The following is a 21,182-nucleotide window of genomic DNA, read 5'->3' on the forward strand; positions in this document are numbered from 1 at the left end:
CCCGACTCCCACGCGTCGCCGTATGACGTCATCCAGGCAATAAGAGGTCCTTGTCGACGTGCAGAAGTCAGTTTTTTACGTGCCTTTGAGACGAACAGGTGAACATTGACATTACATATTTGACATGAACACATCAGTCAAAACCTATATACCATTATTTAATTCAACCAAAAGGAAACATAGCGAATAAACATCCTACTGTATACAGTTCTACAATATGAATCCATATACCTACATATATACATATATATTTATATACACATATATAAATCATTGCATCAGTATATACTTATCAACAACATACAGATGCTCATCCAAGGAAAGCTTGATAAGCAACCAGGCAGCGGGGAGGACCGTGAGGAATCCACAGGTAGCTATTGTATCCACCAGAAAAGGCGTTACCGAAGGTAAGTAACTTGTTCTTCTGATGGCTACAACTATCTGTGGATTCCTCACCTAAAGAATAGAGTCCCAAAGCAGTACTGCACTCGGTGGTGGGTGCCTGAATGGTCAAACCAAGAAATCCTGCAGCACTGACCGTGGAAAATGGCCATCCCTCCGGACTTCAGAATCCAAACAATAATGTTTAGCAAACATGTGGAGGGATGCCCAAGTTGCGGCCTTGCAGATGTCAACCACAGGAACACCTCTCGCTAAGGCAGAGGAGGCGGCCTTAGCTCTGGTGGAGTGGGATCTCAACCCAACAGGAGGTTCATTCTTTGCTAAAGAATAACACAATTTGATGCAAAGAAAGACCCACCTGGAAAGCGTTCTCTTGTGGACAGCCTTGCCTTTCCTCTTCCCCACGTAACTGACGAAGAGCTGATCGTCCTGTCTGAACTCTCTCGTCCTGTTGACGAAGAAGCTCAATGCTCTTCTTGGATCTAGTAGGTGTAGCCTCTCTTCCTCCTTTGATGGATGAGGTGGAGGATAGAAGGAGGAAAGTGTGATGGACTGTCCTAAATGAAAGGGTGTAACAACCTTCGGTAAGAAAGCCGCCTTGGTCCTTAACACCACCTTGTCCCTATAAAAGGAAGTATATGGGGATTCCACACTAAGAGCCTCACCCTCCTAGCAGATGTAACTAGAAAAACAGTTTTTAAAACTAAAAACCTTAAGGGACATGAATGCATTGGCTCAAACGGTGAACCCAGCAGAAAATCTAACACTAAGTTCAAATCCCACTGCGGCATAAAGAATGGAGTGGGCGGAAACTTGTTAGTGAGACCCCTAATGAACCTCAAAACTATTGGGGACATAAACAAGGAGGGTTGGTCTGGAAGGCACAGAAAGGCTGACAGTGCGGACAGATAACCCTTAACAGTTGCAACTGCACAACCCCTCTGTGCTAAGGATAAGCAAACAACGAAATGTCAGATAAGTGGGCACGCAAGGGATCAATTTGATTCTCTCCACACCAAGTCACAAATTTAGCCCACCTGCTTGCATAGGTAGATTTGGTGGAATGTCACCTGGCCGATAATATAACGTCCACCACTTCAGGTGGGAGAGAAAAAGTACTCAGATTGCCTCGTTCAATCTCCAAGCATGTAGGTGCAGGCTCTGGAGGTGGGGGTGTAGAACCTGCCCCTGCGACTGCGAGAGGAGGTCTGCCCTGTGAGGGAGACAGAGCGGAGGGCACAGAGAGAGTTGGAGAAGGTCTGAATACCACACCCTTTTTTGGCCAATCCGGAGCTATTAAGATGATTTGGGCCCGGTCTTGGCGAATCTTCCTCAGGACCCGAGGAATCAAGGCTATGGGGGGAAACACGTAAAGCCACTGACCGTTCCAGGACATCTGAAACGCGTCCCCCAAAGCTCCTTGCACCGGATACTGGAGGCTGCAGAATGACGGGCAATGCGCGTTCTCCCGAGTGGCAAACAGATCCACCTGAGGAAACCCCCACATCCGGAAGATGCAAAGAACCAGATCTGGATGAAGACGCCACTCGTGATCGGTCGAGATGTGCCGACTGAGACTGTCCGCACGTACTTTCAAAACTCTTGCCAAATGGTTTGCTACCAAGCAAATCTGATGGTCCTGTGCCCAGGACCAAAGTCGCAGAGCTTCTCTGCAGAGAAGGTACGACCCCACTCCTCCCGGTTTGTTTATATACCACATCGCAGTAGTGTTGTCCGTTAGGACTTGAACCGACCGCGAGGGGAAGGGAGGAAGGCCTTGAGAGCCAGACGTATCGCCCGCAATTCCAACAGATTGATGTGAAACCTCTGTTCCCCTGGAGACCAATGACCTTTGACCTCCAGGTCCCCCAGATGAGCTCCCCACCCTAGAGAGGAGGCATCCGTTATCACTGTGGCCACTGGAGGTGGCAGCGAGAATGGCTTTCCTTGAGAAAGGTTGCCGACCGCGGCCCACCATCGAAGATCCGCTGCGTCGTCTCTGGAGATCCTTATCGATTCCTCGAGATCCCCTTTGTGTTGAAACCACTGCTTGCGGAGGCACCACTGAAGAGCCCTCATGTGCCAGCGTGCATGAGTGACCAACAGAATGCAAGAAGCTAACAGACCGAGCAGACAAAGGACCTTGAGGACTGGAACGACCGCTCCATTCTGGAACATAGGAATCAGCGCCTGAATGTCCTAAATCTGCTGTGGTGGAGGAAAGGCCAGATTCAATGTTGTCTAGTACTGCCCCAGGTGAGATTTGGGCATGTTCACCGAAAAGCCCAGATCGAACAACAACTGGGTTGTCGAATGCAGGTGACTTCGCAGGAGCTCCGGAGACTTGGCTTTGATCATCAAGCTAAGGGAATACTGCTATCACCCTCCTTCTGAGCTCTGCTGCAACCACCGCCATCACCTTCGTGAAGACTTGAGGTGCAGAAGTAAGACCAAACGGAAGGACTGCAAACTGATAGTGTTGCGACCCCACCACAAACCGGAGATACTTCCTGTGCGACTTGAGGATCGGGATATGAAAGTAAGCATCCTGCAAGCTGACAGACACAATCCAGTCCCCTTCGTTCAACGCCAAACGAACCTGTGCTAGGGTCAGCATTTTGAACTTTTCCTGCTTGAGGAACCAATTCAAAACCCTCAGGTCCAGGATTGGCCTCTACCGACCATTCTTTTTAGGGATCAGGAAATATCTTGAATAACAGCCCTGACCTCTCTCCTGCTTTGGAACCAACTCTACTGCGCCTTTCGACAAAAGGATTAGAACTTTCTGTTGTAATAAATGAAGATGGTCTTCCGAACAGAAGGATGGGTGGGGAGGGATGGGATGGGGAAACTCCCGAAAGGGAAGAGTATAACCTTTCCCCACAATATCGGTGACCCAGGAGTCCGATGTTATTGACACCCACATGTGGAGAAACTAAGACAATCTCCCCCCTACAGGAGATGCATGCAAAGGGAGTGATGGAGGGCTGAGGCTGCTTTCCCTGCTGCACCCCTCCAGAGGAAGAGGCAGAGTGCCGCTGGGTGGCTCCTCTGGTACAAACCCTACCCCTTCCCCTATATGATCTATAGGGGTGAGCAGTAGTAAGTTGCTGACTGGAATCTCCCCTGAAAGTAAGCGCCACGTCCAAACCCCCTAAACCTCCTAAATGATCTCAAATGAGTAGAGGTGGAGCTTGCAAGCCCAAGGATCTTGCCGTGGCCCTACTCTCCTTGAACCGCTCCAAGGCAGAGTCAGCTTTTGTCCCAAAAAGTTTATCTCCAACAAAGGGTAAATCAAGTAGGGTTGACTGCACATCGGGAGAGAATCCTGAAGATCGTAGCCAGGCATGCCGTCTTGTTGCTATGGACGTGCCCATAGCTCTGGCCACAAAGTCAGATGTGTCAAGTCCAGATTGAATAACCTGGGTCGCAGCTGCCTGAGCGTCCATCCAAAAGGTTCAGAACCTCCTGAGGCAATCCAGAGTGTCTCTTGGCCTCGTCCATCAGGGCATAGATGTACCTGCTGAAGATACAGGTAGCATTTGTTAACTTAAGGGCCATGCTGCATGAAGAGAATGCCTTTTTTGCAGATTGGTCCATTCTCTTGGATTCCCTGTCTGAAGGAACCCCTGGAAAAGTTCCTGGAGCAGTGCGTGAGGAGCAGGAGGCCTGCACCACCAAGCTCTCTGGAGCCGGATGTCTTGACAAGAAAGCTGGATCTCCAGGAGCCACCCGATACCTCCTTTCAACAGACCTATTTACTACTGTTGAAGTCACCGGCTTCTTCCACACCTCCATTATCGGGTCTACGAGTGCCTCATTAAATGGAAGAAGTGGCTCGGCCCCTGCTGAAGAAGGGTGCAACACTTCTGCAAAAATGTTAGTCTTTATGTCAGCAGCTGGAAGAGGAAGGTCAAAAAAATCTGCCGCCTTCCTCACCATTGAATGGAAAGAATCAGCCTCTTCGATGTACTCCCCTGGGTATGCTAAGTCCCACTCCGGGGAAGTGTCCAACCCACTGGCAGTGTCTAAGCTCTGCAGGTCTCCCAGGGGCTCTACAATCTCACCCTCTTCCAATAGCTGTTTCTCATATTCCTGCTCCTCAAGCAGCCTCAGAGCCAATCTCCTGGAGCAGAGCCTGGCCTCTATCCTCATCGTCGATAAGGCGTCTGCCGATGCCGAAGACCTCATCCAACGCGGATCCATCGGCGCCATGGGCTTCTTAAACGTCAATGGAGGTTGTGGCAAACTCATCGGTGCCGAACCAGCACCTCCCGTAGGAAGGGAAGGCATGAAGGGCGTCGACCTGTATGGAGCCGGAACACCCATATCATACGCCAAAGGACCTGAAGGTCCAGACTGGCCACCTCCCGGAGCCATGGTGGCGAAGATGTTAAACATCGCATTGAGAAATGCAGCAGGGTCTGTGCCTGGCGCCGGGAACGCCGGATATCCCTGCGGAGTCGGCGCCTGAGGCGACGCCGGCGTCTGTTCAGGCATCACTGTCTGCGCCAGTGAAACCGCCGGATCCTGACGAGGATCAACCTCCAAGACAGACAGCGGAGACATCAGAGAAGTAGAAGTCGTCCAAGGCGGAGGTGTTACCGTCAGACTAACCTCCCATGTCTTTCAGCGTCGAGCTGATAGCGACCTTACTCGAACGACATCGTGATCCATGCCGGCACCGGGAGTCTCGATGACGCCTGTGAGATTTCGAAGATTTAGAATAAGACCTACAATGGTAATGTTTTTTTATTCTTCTTCGATTTCGCCAAGAATAACTTGGCCTCCCGCTCCTTGAGTGCTTTCGGATTCATGCGCTGGCATGAACCGCACACCTCGACTTCAATGTCAGGGCTCAGACACCACAAACAATTTTCGTGTGGGTCTGTCACCGACATTCGGCTTTTCGACATTTTCGTGGCTGAGTAGCTCCCTGATAGCCTCGAAGAAGAAAACGTTACTCGAAGGCACGGAAAAAAGGGAACTGACGTCTGCACGTTGACGAGGACCTCTTATTGTCTGGATGACGTCATACGGCGTCGCATGGGAGTCTGGCAATTGTGACGTCGATGTGCAGAGCTAGAAGAAAAAAGTTCCGTCGGGTGCTGGCGCATGGGGAAAATTCTTTAGGTGAGGAATCCACAGGTAGTTGTATCCATCAGAAAACTGCTTTTGAAGGATTTATTAATGGTGGTCGCTTGAATGTGATGTGCAATTGCAAAAATCCTGTACAGGTCAATGGTCTGTCTGCTGTTGTAGGGAAGTGCCATCTTTCTTGACATGGTTACCCCCATTTTCTGCCTGTTGTCAATGTGTTTGACTGTGTTCACTGGGATCCTGCTAACCAGGACCCCAGTGATTATGCGCTCTCCTCTAAATTTGGTTGCTACTTACCTTTTCTTCCCACAATTGGCATACTGTTCCACCCCATGTAAGTCCCTAATATATGGTACCTAGGTACCCTGGGCATTGGGGTTCCAGCGGATTGCAGCAGTTATTCTGCCACCCATAGGGAGCCCATGCAAAGGATTCTGCACGCCTGCCATTGCAGCCAGCGTGAAACGGGTGCATACACCCGTTTTCACTACCGGTCACTACACCATGTCCCTTAAAGTCCCCCCTGTGGTATGCCCTCTCAGCCCAGAGGGCAGGGAGCAGGTACCTGTGAGTGATGGCACCACCGCACTAGCAGAGGTGTCCACACAAACTCCAGATCCATTTTCCTGGACTTTGTGAGTGCGGGGATGCCATTTTACGAGTGTACTGGACATTGGCCACTACCTATGACCAGCTACATAATGGTAACTCCAAACCTGGGCATGCTTGGTATCAAACATGTCAGAATCATACCCCAATACTGTTGCAAGTACTGGAAGTATGAGTCCATGCACTCTGGGGGCTCCTTAAAGGACCCCCAGCATTGCTACCACCAGTCTTACAGGGTTTTCCAACCTTCCCAGCTGCTGCCACCCCTCAGACAGGTTTCTGTCCTCCTGCTACTTGATCTGATCAAGTCCAAGAAGGCAGAACAAAGGATTTCCTTTGGGAGAGGGAGCTAACATCCTCTCCCTTTGGAAATAGGTGTGACTGGCTTGGGAGGGGTAGCCTCCCCAAGCCACTGGTTTGATTTGAAGGGCACACTTGGTGCCCACCATGCATAAACTAGTCGAGTCCACACTGGTTCAGGGACCCGCAGTCCCTGCTCTGGCTTGAAACTGGACCCCTCCCCTGTCCATCAGGGTGGTGCCCAGAGCTCCTCGAGAGGGTCCCTGGGTTCTGCCATCTTGTTTCTAGGTTGGCGGGTGTTAGAAATGGGGTCTTTGGTTGACAGTCAGGTTACCTCCTGTTCAAGCAAGGACCCTCACTCTAGTCAGGGTAAAAGAGAATCACCCTCAGCTAACCCCTGCTTACACCCTTGGTAGCTTGGCAGAGCAGTAGGCTTAACTTCAGAGTGCTAGGTGTAAAGTATTTGTACCAACACACACAGTAACTTAAAATGACTCAACACCAGTTTAGAAAAATAGGAAATATTTATCTAAACAAAACAAGACCAAAACGACAAAAATCCACCATACACAAGTCAAGTTATTAATTAAAAATCAAAAAGAGTCTTTAAGTAGTTTTAAAAACACACTAGCGCTGCTAGAGTGAAAATGTACCTGGTGTGCGTCAAAAATAACCCCGCACGGGCGGGTGTGCGTCAAAAATAACTCCGCACGGCGGTACTTGAGTCAAAAATCCAGCCGCACGATGATTTGAAAATCCTGCCGCGCAGGCTGCGATCTCCCAGCCTCCGTCAGCGATGCTGCGCGTCGTTTCTCCTGCTCCGTGCGTCGATTTTTCGGTTGCGTTTCCTGCGAGCGTCGTTTCTCAGCTGCGGAGCCGGCGGCGCGTCGTTTTTTCAGCCGCAAATCGGATTTGCGTCAATCTTTTCCCCGCACGGCGCTCTGTGCGTGGATTTTCTTGTCTTTAGGCTGCCAGCTTCTCCTTTCAGGGTCCCAGGAACTGGATGGGCACCACAGGGCAGAGTAGGAGTCTCTCCAGAGACTCCAGGTGCTGGCAGAGAGAAGTCTTTGCTGTCCCTGAGACTTCAAACAACAGGAGGCAAGCTCTAGATCAAGCCCTTGGAGATTTCTTCACAAGATGGAAGGCACACAAAGTCCAGTTTTTGCCCTCTTACTCTGGCAGAAGCAGCAACTGCAGGATAGCTCCACAAAGCACAGTCACAGGCAGGGCAGCTCTTCTTCCTCAGCTATTCAGCTCTTCTCCAGGCAGAGGTTCCTCTTGGTTCCAGAAGTGTTTCTCCAGTCTGTAGATTTGGGTGCCCTTCTTATACCCATTTTAATCTTTGAAGTCACCTTTCTTCAAAGGGGACTCACACCTACTTGTGAAATCCTGCCTTGCCCAGGCAAGGCATCAGACACACAGCAGGGGGTTGGAGCCGACATTGTCAGAGGCAGGCACAGTCCTTTCAGATGAGAGTGACCACTCCACCCCTCCCTCCTAGCAGAGATGGCTAATCAGGAAATGCAGGTTACACCCCAGCTCCCTTTGTGTCACTGTCTAGTGCGAGGTGAAAAACAACCCAACTGTCAAACCGACCCAGACAGGGAATCCACAAACAAGGCAGAGTAACAGAATGGTTTAAGCAAGAAAATGCTCACTTTCTAAAAGTGGCATTTTCAAACGCACAATCTTAAAATCAACATTACTAAAAGATGTATTTTTAAATTGTGAGTTCAGGGACCCCAAACTCCACATGCCCATCTACTCTCTAGGGGAATCTACACTTTAATCATATTTAAATGTAGCCTCCATATTATCCTATGAGAGAGACAGGCCTTGCAACGGTGAAAAACGAAGTTGGCAGTATTTCACTGTTAGGACATATAAGCCACATTACTATATGTCCTACCTTATCCATACACTGCACCCTGCCCTTGGGGCTATCTAGGGCCTACCTTAGGGGTGCCTTACATGTAAGAAAAGGGAAGGTTTAGGCCTGGCAAGTGGGTACACTTGCCAAGTCGAATTTACAGTGTAAAAATACACCCACAGACACTGCAGTGGCAGGTCTGAGATATGATTACAGAGCTACTTATGTGGGTGGCACAACCAGTGCTGCTGGCCCACTAGTAGCATTTGATTTACAGGCCCTGGCACCTCTAGTGCACCTTACTAGGGACTTACTAGTAAATCAAATATGCCAATCATGGATAAACCAATCACATACAATTTCACACAGAGAGCATATGCACTTTAGCACTGGTTAGCAGTGGGAAAGTGCTCAGTTCAAAAGCCAACAGCGACAGGTCAGAAATAAATAGGAGGCAGGAGGCAAAAAGACTGGGGATGTCCCTGCATAAGCAAAAGTCCAACACGACCCCCTACCAGCCTAAAGCCAGGGGAGAACAATCAATACCTTGATGTACTTCCCTGATTGGGGCGATAGAACAAGGACCCAGGCCCACAACAGCAGGGGCATGTTCCAGTTCTACGCCTTCCTGACTCCAGTTGCATCCCTCTGTCCATACTCTCAGGGCCCACTAAGCTAACCCATGGGGAACCATTCTCCACATCTGCAGACACCATCTGTGCAGCGCCTAACTTTACTTTGCTCACAGATGTATTGCAATGGGCAGATAGTACCACCAGGGCCAACACAGTGGTGTTGCCCACTCCACCCCCGGGGTGTGACTCTCGTCCCCCACCCAGGGGCAACTCTGTCCACCAGGACAGCAAGCCACGGTGGCCCTGGACAACTGTCAGGGATGAGAGCCCGACCTCAGGCCTCTCCAACCACTGTGACTGCGGAGAGTGGGGGGCTGTAGCCCCAGGTGCCTGGCACCCTTTGACCACTCTCTCTTCCACCAGGTCAGGGATGACAACCTGACCCTGGTCCTCCCCGCTGGGGCTCTGTACCCTCCCTGCAGAAGTGGCACCCCCAGAGTCAAAAACTGTCAGGGTGCTTGTAGAAGCAGTCCTGCACAATTCTTCCACCAGTGCAGGGCTGTTAACCTGCAACTGGTCCGCCAACCTGGGGTCTGTACCTTCAGGTTGGACCAGGGCCAGGGGTGAGGCTTCCCTCCCCCTGCCCTCTCTTCTGGGGTCCTGAACCACCCAACTAGGAGTGGCCCCCCCAGAAGACAACATGGTAGGGGCACTGTTAGCAGTAGCCCCTTCCTCCAGGTCAGGGTGGACACCCTGAACCTGGCCTTCCAATCCAGGGTCTGTACCCTTAGATTGCTCTGGGGTCAGGGGTGAGTCTTTGTCTCCCCCTCCCCTACTTTCAGGGTTCTGCACCCACCCCTCAGGGAGAGTACCCCTTGAAATCACACCAGGGGGGGTGATTGGGCAAACCGCCCACCCCTTCAGGTCAGGGTTTACCCCCTGCACCTGATCCTCCAGTCCAGGGTCTGTACCCACAGACTGGACCACTGCCTGGCAACCCAGGACTTCCTGGGGGGCATACCTACCCCCCACCAGGTCAGAGTTTACCCTCTGAACCTGGTCATCCAACCCAGGGTCACCACCCTGCGGTTGAACCACTGCCTGGCGCACCAGGACTTCCTTGGGAGCACACTTACCCCCCATCAGGTCAGAGTTTACCCCCTGAACCTGATCATTCAACCCAGAGTCACCACCCTGCAGTTGAACCACTGCCTGGCACACCAGGACTTCCAGGGGGGCACACTTACCCCCCTCAAGGGACACCCTGTCCCCAAGGGCCACACAAGAGTCTGGCTGGCGCAGGTCTCCTGACCTCTGCCCATCTGACAGAGTCTGAATTCCCCCCAACCCAGAAATGGTCTCACCAAGGTCATTCCTGGGGGGCTCTGCTCTCAGAGCTGACCACTGACCCTCCAGGTTCTCCACTGGGGTCCACAACCCCCTCTCAACCCTCTGTCTGGACTTCTGCACCCCCTCGCTAGGAGTGGTACTGCCAGACACCAGAACTGGTGGGACGCTGGCTACAGCCGCCCCCCCCAAGTTCTCCTGACACTGTGGGATCTCCCTCAACAGATGGCCCTATGGTACAGTCTAGGCTCCCCTCCTGGGGTTCCCTCATGGAACCCTCCAGGACCTGGGACCGGATCTCGGGCACCTTGGACCTCAGCCCATCCCCATTCCCTCTCCTCAGAGACTGGACATGGGGTCCCTCACCCATCCCACTACACTGGGACCTACCTGGGACACTACAATCCTTCCCTACCTCACCTGGTTGGGAAATACCTAGACCACTCCTCTCAGGAGCCCCCCCAAATGCCTCTTCAGACTCTCTGGTACTCACCAAGAGGTCTGCCTCCATTGTAAGCTCCCTGGGGTCAGAGAACTCACACTCCACCTGGTGTTGGCGTAGCTCTGGAAAATAAGGACTAGACATATGCTCTACAGCAATTACATCACTCAGCCCCTTACATGAATTAACCAAAGTACCCTTCACCCAACCATCCAGTGACTCTGCTTTGGAAAAGCACCCCACATCACCCTCCTGAGACTGGTGAGACAGTACCTGACTGTCCCTGACACTCAACCCACACTCTTCTGGGATGTCTTCACACTCCATAACCAGGACTTCTACCTGGGGGGAACCCCTCTCCCTGTCACTCTCACCTAGAGTCAGTAGAGTGTCCCTCCCACCAGTAGGAATATGACTCCCCATGCCAGTTCCCCAATCCACCTCAGGGACCCTGTGCATCACTGGAGCTACCTCATACCCCTGAACCTCCTGGTGTGTGTTAACTCCCTCCTTCAATTAGGGCACCACATCTCTGGGCATATGCACTTCTTCAGCAGCACTAGATACAAAATTGTTGCTGCCACCATTCCAGCTGGATTCAGCCCTCATGACCTCCAGCTCCTTTATTTTGAGCTCATAAGCCCAAATCCTCTTTTTGATCTCTAAGTCCCTCCTCCTTTCTTCCAACTCCTTCTCCCTTTGCATCCTCAACTCCTTGAACCGGCGAGCCCTCTCTGCCTGTCTGTCCTGTAACTCTTCAGGAGTCAGACCCTTGGATGACACCATGCTACCCCTCCTGGGAACCCTCCCCCCCCCCCAGGCGTAACAGGTACCTCCACTACACCACTGTGTATCCTCTGCACTTCCCCACCCACATTCTCCTCCTCTGTGTGCCCTCCAGCCTTCTTGATTGTCACCCAGGCCCTCTGTGCCTTTTGCAGCTCCCCCTCCCTGTTGGAGCTCTCAGTGGGACAGTCAAGATCTTTAAGGAACTGTTTCAATTGAGCAACTGAGTACTCCTTCAGTTTCTCCATTTCAAACACAGCTCCAGCTGTTGCATCTCCAGATTGAGACATGATGGTCACAAGTGCAAAGTTCCAAAGGCAGAAAATAAGTTCCCAATGAAGTAAAAAGAATCAGTCAAGGGATCAGCAAAATCATGGAAGTAAAACAAAAAGGAGTCCTTAAGAGAAAAAGCAAAAGATCACCAAACAAGTAGTATGTGGTCACGTAGTGGTCTGAACTCAAACAGTAGTGTACACTTAATCACTGTATGTCAAGTACAAATACAAGTACAAATCCCAACCGCTGATCACCAATGTTAGAAATGGGGTCTTTGGTTGACAGTCAGGTTACCTCCTGTTCAAGCAAGGACCCTCACTCTAGTCAGGGTAAAAGAGAATCACCCTCAGCTAACCCCTGCTTACCCCCTTGGTAGCTTGGCAGAGCAGTAGGCTTAACTTCAGAGTGCTAGGTGTAAAGTATTTGTACCAACACACACAGTAACTTAATGAAAACACTACAAAATGACACAACACCAGTTTAGAAAAATAGGAAATATTTATCTAAACAAAACAAGACCAAAACGACAAAAATCCACCATACACAAGTCAAGTTATTAATTAAAAATCAAAAAGAGTCTTTAAATAGTTTTAAAAACACACTAGCGCTGCTAGAGTGAAAATGTACCTGGTGTGCGTCAAAAATAACCCCTCACGGGCGGGTGTGCGTAAAAAATAACTCCGCACGGCGGTACTGGAGTCAAAAATCCAGCCGCACGATGATTTGAAAATCCCGCCGCGCAGGTTGCGATCTCCCAGCCTCCGTCAGCGATGCTGCGCGTCGTTTCTCCTGCTCCGTGCGTCGATTTTTCGGTCGCGTTTCCTGCGAGCGTCGTTTCTCAGCTGCGGAGCCGGCGGCGCGTCGTTTTTTCAGCCGCAGATCGGATTTCCGTCAATCTTTTCCCCGCACGGCGCTCTGTGCGTGGATTTTCTTGTCTTTAGGCTGCCAGCTTCTCCTTTCAGGGTCCCAGGAACTGGATGGGCACCACAGGGCAGAGTAGGAGTCTCTCCAGAGACTCCAGGTGCTGGCAGAGAGAAGTCTTTGCTGTCCCTGAGACTTCAAACAACAGGAGGCAAGCTCTAGATCAAGCCCTTGGAGATTTCTTCACAAGATGGAAGGCACACAAAGTCCAGTCTTTGCCCCCTTACTCTGGCAGAAGCAGCAACTGCAGGATAGCTCCACAAAGCACAGTCACAGGCAGGGCAGCTCTTCTTCCCCAGCTATTCAGCTCTTCTCCAGGCAGAGGTTCCTCTTGGTTCCAGAAGTGTTTCTCCAGTCTGTAGATTTGGGTGCCCTTCTTATACCCATTTTAATCTTTGAAGTCACCTTTCTTCAAAGGGGACTCACACCTACTTGTGAAATCCTGCCTTGCCCAGGCGAGGCATCAGACACACAGCAGGGGGTTGGAGCCGGCATTGTCAGAGGCAGGCACAGTCCTTTCAGATGAGAGTGACCACTCCACCCCTCCCTCCTAGCAGAGATGGCTAATCAGGAAATGCAGGTTACACCCCAGCTCCCTTTGTGTCACTGTCTAGTGCGAGGTGAAAAACAACCCAACTGTCAAACCGACCCAGACAGGGAATCCACAAACAAGGCAGAGTCACAGAATGGTTTAAGCAAGAAAATGCTCACTTTCTAAAAGTGGCATTTTCGAAAAGCACAATCTTAAAATCAACATTACTAAAAGATGTATTTTTAAATTGTGAGTTCAGGGACCCCAAACTCCACATGTCCATCTACTCTCTAGGGGAATCTACACTTTAATCATATTTAAATGTAGCCCCCATATTATCCTATGAGAGAGACAGGCCTTGCAACGGTGAAAAACAAAGTTGTCAGTATTTCACTGTTAGGACATATAAGCCACATTACTATATGTCCTACCTTATGCATACACTGCACCCTGCCCTTGGGGCTATCTAGGGCCTACCTTAGGGGTGCCTTACATGTAAGAAAAGGGAAGGTTTAGGCCTGGCAAGTAGGTACACTTGCCAAGTCGAATTTACAGTGTAAAAATACACCCACAGACACTGCAGTGGCAGGTCTGAGATATGATTACAGAGCTACTTATGTGGGTGGCACAACCAGTGCTGCAGGCCCACTAGTAGCATTTTATTTACAGGCCCTGGCACCTCTAGTGCACCTTACTAGGGACTTACTAGTAAATCAAATATGCCAATCATGGATAAACCAATCACATACAATTTCACACAGAGAGCATATGCACTTTAGCACTGGTTAGCAGTGGGAAAGTGCTCAGTTCAAAAGCCAACAGCGACAGGTCAGAAAAAAATAGGAGGCAGGAGGCAAAAAGACTGGGGATGTCCCTGCATAAGCAAAAGTCCAACAGCGGGGAACTCTGGGAGTACCTGAGTGGCCAGGCAGGTGATGTTAGAGCCCCCCCTCCTGATAAGTGCTTTCCTGGTTAGGTGACCAATCCCCCTTTCAGGGCTATTTAGGGTCTCCCTCTGGGGTGGGTCCTCAGATTAGGCTTGCAAGATTCCAGCAGGACTCATCTGCAACCTTCACTTCGACTTCTGGCCTCTGGAACCTCCAGGATCTGACAAGCTGCTTCCAAGAAGAAAAGACTCTTCAACAATGTTGTTTCCAGGGCTCCTGCCAGCTTTGCAACAGTTTCCTCCCTGTGCATCCTCAGAAGACCGCAACTCCTGAGCTTGCACAAGAAGAAGAAGGAATCTCCCTTGGAGTGAAGGAGTCACTCCCCTGCAACTGCAGGCACTGACGACAAGCGACGACTGGCTGCGTAGATCCTTTCTCCTGCTGAGCTGCATGGATCCTGCATCACAGGTGGTGGTCCGGAGTAGTCCTCCTGGTCCTCTCTGCCAGCTTTCCAACTTTGGTGGAGGTAAGCCTTTGCCTTCCCAGGCAGGACGGTATCCCCGTGTACCATGTCTCTTGCAGCTGCCAAGGCTTGTTTGCATCTCCTCCAAGGGATCTTCAGGCTACGTGTAGCTCCAGCCCCCAGCACTCCATCCTGCAAAGCACAGCCTTTTGCGTGGTTCTCCTTCGACGTGGGATCCTCTTATGTATTGCTGGGTGGGCCTCTTCTGCAACTCCTGTGTCGCCATTTTGTAGGACTCCGGTAGGTGCTGTTCCTGCGGACTCTCTGTGATGCTGAGGGTCCCTTGTGACTCCCCCTCCTGGGTTGAGTCCTCCTGGTCCCCGACAGCACCTCTTTTCCACTAACCATGAGTTTGCCTTTGCCAAGGCTTGTTGGTGGAAATCCTACACCAACAGCCGTCTGCAATCTTCCTTCCAGAGTGGGACATCTTCTGCATCCATCAGGGACTCATCGGTTCCAGGGCTGCAGTGCTGACATGTTCTTCATCACCCTCAACCAACTCCTGCATCCACAGGTGGGTTGGTAGTACCGCCTACTCCTCCTCGACTCCACTGTGACTCTTGGACGTGGATCCCTCTCTCCACAGGTCTTTCTTCAGGAATCCACTGCTGGGTTTCTTGCAGTCTTCTCTGGGTGTCGTCTTTTTCTTCTTTTCCTCCTTTTGGGTGGTTTGGGGACAATCCAGTGTTTTACTCCTGCATTCCTGGTCACTGGGGGGTTTTGTGTTACTTACCGCTGTAGTTTTCTAGTACTCCCAGCTCCCCTCTACACATTTTACTTACCTAGATGGGGGTACCTTGTTTGCATTAATTTTTTATTTTTTTGTATATGGTTTGTGCTCCCCTTAGGGCCACTATTGGTTATTACTATTTGCATTGTTTTCTACACTTCACTAAGCGGGGATACCTGGACTTGGTAAAAGGTGTAAGTACCATAGGTACCCACCACACACCAGGCCAGCTTCCTACAAATGTGCTCACAGGTATGACATTATCATGTGAAGCTTTGCTAGTCAAGTTAATATTGAAGTTGTTCATTGGCTGTATAGGCTTGACTTAAACATACAACAAGCCGAGTCCCACCTCTTAGGGATGTACATTTCTTTACTGTGCACTGCCATGCCCCATTGGTATTCCAGAGGATGCATATAAGTGGATCCGATCAGGAACCTTATGTCCCCCTATTACATATATAACAGTTTTGTAAAAGTTAGACTATGCTGTGCTTCCTCTAACTTTTCGTCCTTTGCTTCTATCATCCATTTTTGTCTTTCTTTGCAGTCCACATTTGGTAGATTGGCAGATTGTACTATGTGCCACTAAATTACAAGCACTGTTACCCAGTTTCGATCCTAGTAGTCTGTTACACCAAGGTACTATGGAAACCTGTATTCTTCAGCATTATATCTTTCATGGATTCACATGATTGATTTGTTCCCTGTCAGGCTGCAAACCCACGGTAGTCCATGTAAAGTAGCAGTATTTCAGTGCAGCAGTTGACATTGAACGCATTGTTAAAGATTGATAGATCACAGTTAGCCTTTCCACCTCATTCTATCTGACCCATGGTCCAGCCAAGTCAGGTGGAGGGGCTCAAGGTTCCAAGCCTCCTTAGAGACTCCAACTGTGAGATTTTCTATTGCTTGGTATTTGGCAACAGTGAATTCTGACCGCTGCTCACCTACTGTTCTACTGAACTTATGACCCAAACTCTTCACGTCTCTGAGCAGGCAGTTTTTCTTCCTTCGCTTCCACGAATGAGGAGAACCTTGACTCGATTTGCTCGCCACCGCTGAGACATCACACTTCTGAGTATTGGAGTTTTCAAGGTGTCTGTAGCTCGGAGGTGCATTTTGCTTTCAGTGGAACTCTGGACTCCTGTATGCCTTTCCCATTATAACACTCCTGCCCTGGGTTCTCAGGATCATCCTAATGGCTCCGAAATGGGCAGAGCTATTATGGTATCGGCAGCTTCTGGACTTGAGTATATGTCCTCCGATTAGGTTTCCCCTCCTGGGGGATCTACTGTCCCAGCAGCAGTCGTGTTCTCCATTCGTGGAGGCTGATCAGCGTCAACTGAATTCCTTCAGTTTTCCTCAGGAGGTAGTCAGTGTCATCTTGGCAGCCAGGTGTCCCTCAACAGTCTGGGTACCCCTGTCACTGGGACAAGCTTGTGGATTGGTGCAGTGCAAGCCAGATTGTAACCCCCCCCCCCCCCACCACCCTCTACCCCTCTAATGCCTAATTGTCTGTCCTGTTGTTAGTTCTCCTTGGCCCACCAAGGCTTTTCTTCGAGCGCTGTTAAAGATTATCTTTCTGCCCTTTTGCCCTTCCTGCAGTTCTGGATCAGCCTTTGTTCAGTTGTGATGAGGATTTTAAAATAGCTACAGGGTATGTTTCTCCCTTTTTGTTTTCTGATACCCCAATGGGAACTCAATTTAATCCTTAATTATTTAATGTGTACTCCATTTGAGCCACTCTGCAGCTGCCCCATATGGGTCTTCACTATCAAAACTGTCATCACCTCAGCACAGCGTGCAAGTGAGTGTCAAGCTCTGGTTTTCCATACACCACATTTTTCCCTGAGTACTAGGCATTCTTTCTACCAAAAGTTGTGATGCCGTTCCCCATTGGTCAAACCATCACCAGCTGGTGTTAAATGCCCTGCCTCACCCCTCTAAGGAGAAGAGACTCTGTCACTTGGACCTCAGAAGAGCACACACCTTCTACAGTGATCCTACCAAAGACTGCCGGGTGGATAATGCCGGGTGGACAATCTTCCCTTTATGGGGTTCACAGTAGCGAAAAAAGGCAAGGCTGTGCAGAAGCATACGATCTCTTGCTGGATTGTGCTCTGCTTTAAGGTTTGCTATGCATTGGCAAAGAAGCAACCTCCAGAAAGCTGAACGTCCACTCCACAGTGACCAAAGCTTCTACCACTGCATTGGCAGGGGTAGTTCCTGTCCTAGACAACTGCCAGGCAGCTACATAGACATTTCTCTATACTTTCACGAAGCACTGTTGTCTGGATGGCCAAGTTCGCCGAGAAGGACACCTTGCCAGCTCGGTCCTGCAGGACTTTCTGATTTTGAGGCAGTTCACAGCCCACCTCCCATTAGGTGTTGCTCTGGTATCTTTTCAAAAGTTGAGAAATCCTTAGTTAGAAGTCTGTCAGAAAAACAAGTTACCTTCAGTAACACTCTATCTTTTCTAGTTACGGATTCCTGATTGCCCCTCCCACCATTCCTGATCTGTGATTGGACTTACCAGTTCATAAGATCCCAGGATTCTAGGAATCTGTACCTATCCATTTACTTTTGGGACTGTATGCCTGGAGCTGAGGACAGTCTTAGATGAAACAAGGATCCGCTTGCGGTATTGGGGCCTATATAGGCTCTGCATGTCACTTCTGTATCAGAATGACGTCAATACAGAGCTGCATGGCACCACCTTTGGTGCTCAGAGGTACTATGGAAATGTTTCCAGATATTGAATATTGCAGTGTGCCTGGGGCCGGAGCAGGAAAGACAGAGCCTTGTGCACTACAAAGACTTTCCTTTGAAGTTTGCCTACTTCAAAGGCAGAAATGAGTATAAGTATTGGACCCCTGAGACAACAAATTCAGAACACTTCTGGTCACAGGGCCCTTGGTACCGCTAGTACCTGTTACAAGGGACTTAGCTGTGGGCCAGGGATGTTGGGAATTGTGGGACAATAGTACAGTTTTAAGGAAAGAACAAAGATGCTAGGGCCTGGTTAGCAGAATTCCAGCACACACTTGGTAAAGTTGCCATCGGACATCAGGCAAAAAGTGTGGGGTACTGCAAACAGGGGGCCAGTTTCCTACAGGCATCCATCTGATATTACACCCCTGCCCTCTCAATGCCTTTCTGAAAAAGGCCAAGTTGTAGTTGCTTTTCCTGGCCCAGATCTGGTCAGCCCTCGCCCTTGGAAACTGGATGGTGGTGCTGGACCTGCAGGACTCCTTTTCTCACATCCTTGTCCAGCGGGCCCACGGCCACTAGCATTTTCACTTTGTCATGATCTCCTTTAGGATTATCAGTGCTCCTTGGGTGTAGTGATGGTGGTGGTTGCAGCACATCTTCAGAGGTCAGGGGTCCTAGTGTTCACCTACCTTGTCCACTAGCTATTGATGGTGAGCTCTCGCCCCAGGTAGTCTGCTCCCATCGCCAGACTACATCGAACCTCCTAACATCATTGGGGTTCACTATCAGTTTGCCACAGTCACACCTGACTTGGTCACAGATGCTCCCCTTCATTGGAGCCATTCTGAAAACTGTATTTTTGCACCTGTCCCCCAGAGAAGAGAGTCCAGGGCAGTGTGGCTTTGATCCAGATGTTTTAACCTCCGTACTGTATCTCAGATGGCCTCCTTTATTCTGCTGATAAAGCACACCAGATGACATGTGCAGACTCTGTCGTCCTAGTGGACTCAACGCCACAGGCGGGGGTGTTGTTTATCTTTCTGATCTAGTCCAGATTTCAGAGGAGACTGCAAAAGATCTGCAGTGGTGACAGCAAGACCCGTTCTGGGGTCAGTGGCTAACTCATCTCCTTACCCCACCGAGAGGACACAGTGGTGACCAATACATGCTTCTGTGTTGGGGAGGCCATCTGGGAAAGGTGCAGGTGAATGGTCTGGTCTCTGGCGGAGGCCCGGCTCCATATCAACCTAATGGAGTTGAGGACCATTTGCTTGGCGTTGAAAGCCTTTCTGCTCTGCCTCAAAAGGAAGCTGGTGCAGGTGCTCCTGGGAAACACTCCTGCCACGTGGTACTGTAACAATTAGGGAGGAATGAGGGTAATGGACCCTGTGCCAGTAACCTTTGTGTCTCTAGACATGGCTTGACCGTGAAAGGATTTTTCTGGTGACACCACCTCATGGCTCCTTGAATGCCAGAGTGAACAAATTAAGGCTTTGATGCCTTACACATCACGAATGGCAGTTGCATCCAGAGGTGGTGCAGGGTCTTTTCCACGAATGAGGAGAACCTGGCTCGATCTCTTTGCCACCACTTAGGACATGCTTTGTCAGCAGTTTTGAGCGTTGGAGTTCCCAATGAGTCTAACGCTCGAAGGCCCATTCGACATAGAGTGAACTCTGGACTCCTGTGCACCTTTTATCTAGATACCTCTCCTGACCCGAGGTCTGACGATGAGGATCAATAAGAGCCCAAGTCATCCTAGTGGCTCCTGATTTGGCATTGGAGAGTATAGTATCCCTAACTCCAGGCCATGAGCATGTGTCTTCTGATCAGCCTGCCCCTACAGGAGGATCTCCTGTTGCAGCTGCAGGATCCTACACCAAGGCTTATGCAACCTACAACTCCATGCTTGGAGACTGAACAGCAATAGTTGAGTGATGTCATCTTGGCAGCCAGCTGTCCCTCAGCCAGATCTGTATATACCTATCCTGGTGATACATTGATGGCCTAGAGATTCTAAAAACATTGACACACTCCATACAAAGCTACCCAAAGTTTTTTGTTTGTCCGGCCCCTTGTCCAGTAAGGCCTTGCTTTGGGCTTTGCTAAAGGGTATTTATCAGCTTTTTCTGACTTTTTACGGTTGCTAGGCCAGCCTTCGTTATTTATATCTCCTGATGTGGTATGCAGTTGTTTAAAGGGTTACAATCCATGTTTCCTCCCTCTGTTTTTGTTACACCCCAATAGTACTCAAATTTGTCCTTTACATTTCACATGTGTATGCCATTTGAGCCCCTCCACAGTTCTCTGACTCCTTATCAAGACAGTCGTGTCACTAGAACATCGACACAGTGGGGTCAGCAAGCTACACACTCTTTATAGTAACCCTCCTTATACCACGGTCCACCCGGACAAGTTAGCCCCCTCCAATCATGAGCTTCTTCCTTTTGAATGTAGTGAATCCCTTTTGTTTTGTGAGACCATTATCCTTCTCGTGTACTTTGCTCCATCTCACCCCTCTGGGGAGGAAAGGCTTCACCAGTTGGACCTGATAAAAAGCTCTTTCTATATCAATTGTAGCAGAGACCAGTAGGTGGCAATATACTCTTTATGTGGTTCGCATAAGTGAACAAAGGCAAAGCTGAGCAGAAAAGAACCATTTCATGCTGGATCGTGCTCTGCATTAAGATCTGCTACTCACAGGCCAGAAAGCAGGGCTTCGAGGCTCATTCTGCCAGCGCCAAGGCTGCTGCCACTGCCTTGTTCTAGACATTTGTCAAGCCGTTACATGGATGGCACGCCATATGTTCACGAGGCACTATTCTCTGAACATCCAGGTCCACTGAGAAGGGCATTTTACACACACAGTCCTTCAGGACTTTTTGGTTTGAGCTAATTCATGGACCCACCGTGTAGGAGATATTGTGTAATCTATCTAGAGGGTGAGGGATCTGCGATATGGAAGTTATCAGAAGAATAGGTTACTTAACTTCGGTAAAGCTCTTTCTTGTAGAGAGTATCTAATCTCAGATTTCCCACTGATCCTCCCTGTTCTGTGAACTACCCTCCACACAAACAGACTCTAGGAGTCTGCCCACTGGCCTTCACTAATCTGTTTGGCTCCACGTCTGCAGGCGTGTAAGTGTCAAGAAAGCAACTGACGTCCA

General features: G+C 49.9%; 1 protein-coding gene across 1 annotated transcript in view; it reads left to right on the forward strand.

The window, feature by feature from the left end:
* MDM4 (MDM4 regulator of p53) overlaps positions 1–21,182 on the forward strand; it is a 176,636-nt gene that overhangs the window by 96,210 nt on the left and 59,244 nt on the right. The gene's annotated exons all lie outside the window — the stretch shown is intronic.

This window comes from Pleurodeles waltl, chromosome 6 (assembly GCF_031143425.1).
Source record: "Pleurodeles waltl isolate 20211129_DDA chromosome 6, aPleWal1.hap1.20221129, whole genome shotgun sequence".
Lineage (NCBI taxonomy): Eukaryota > Metazoa > Chordata > Amphibia > Caudata > Salamandridae > Pleurodeles > Pleurodeles waltl.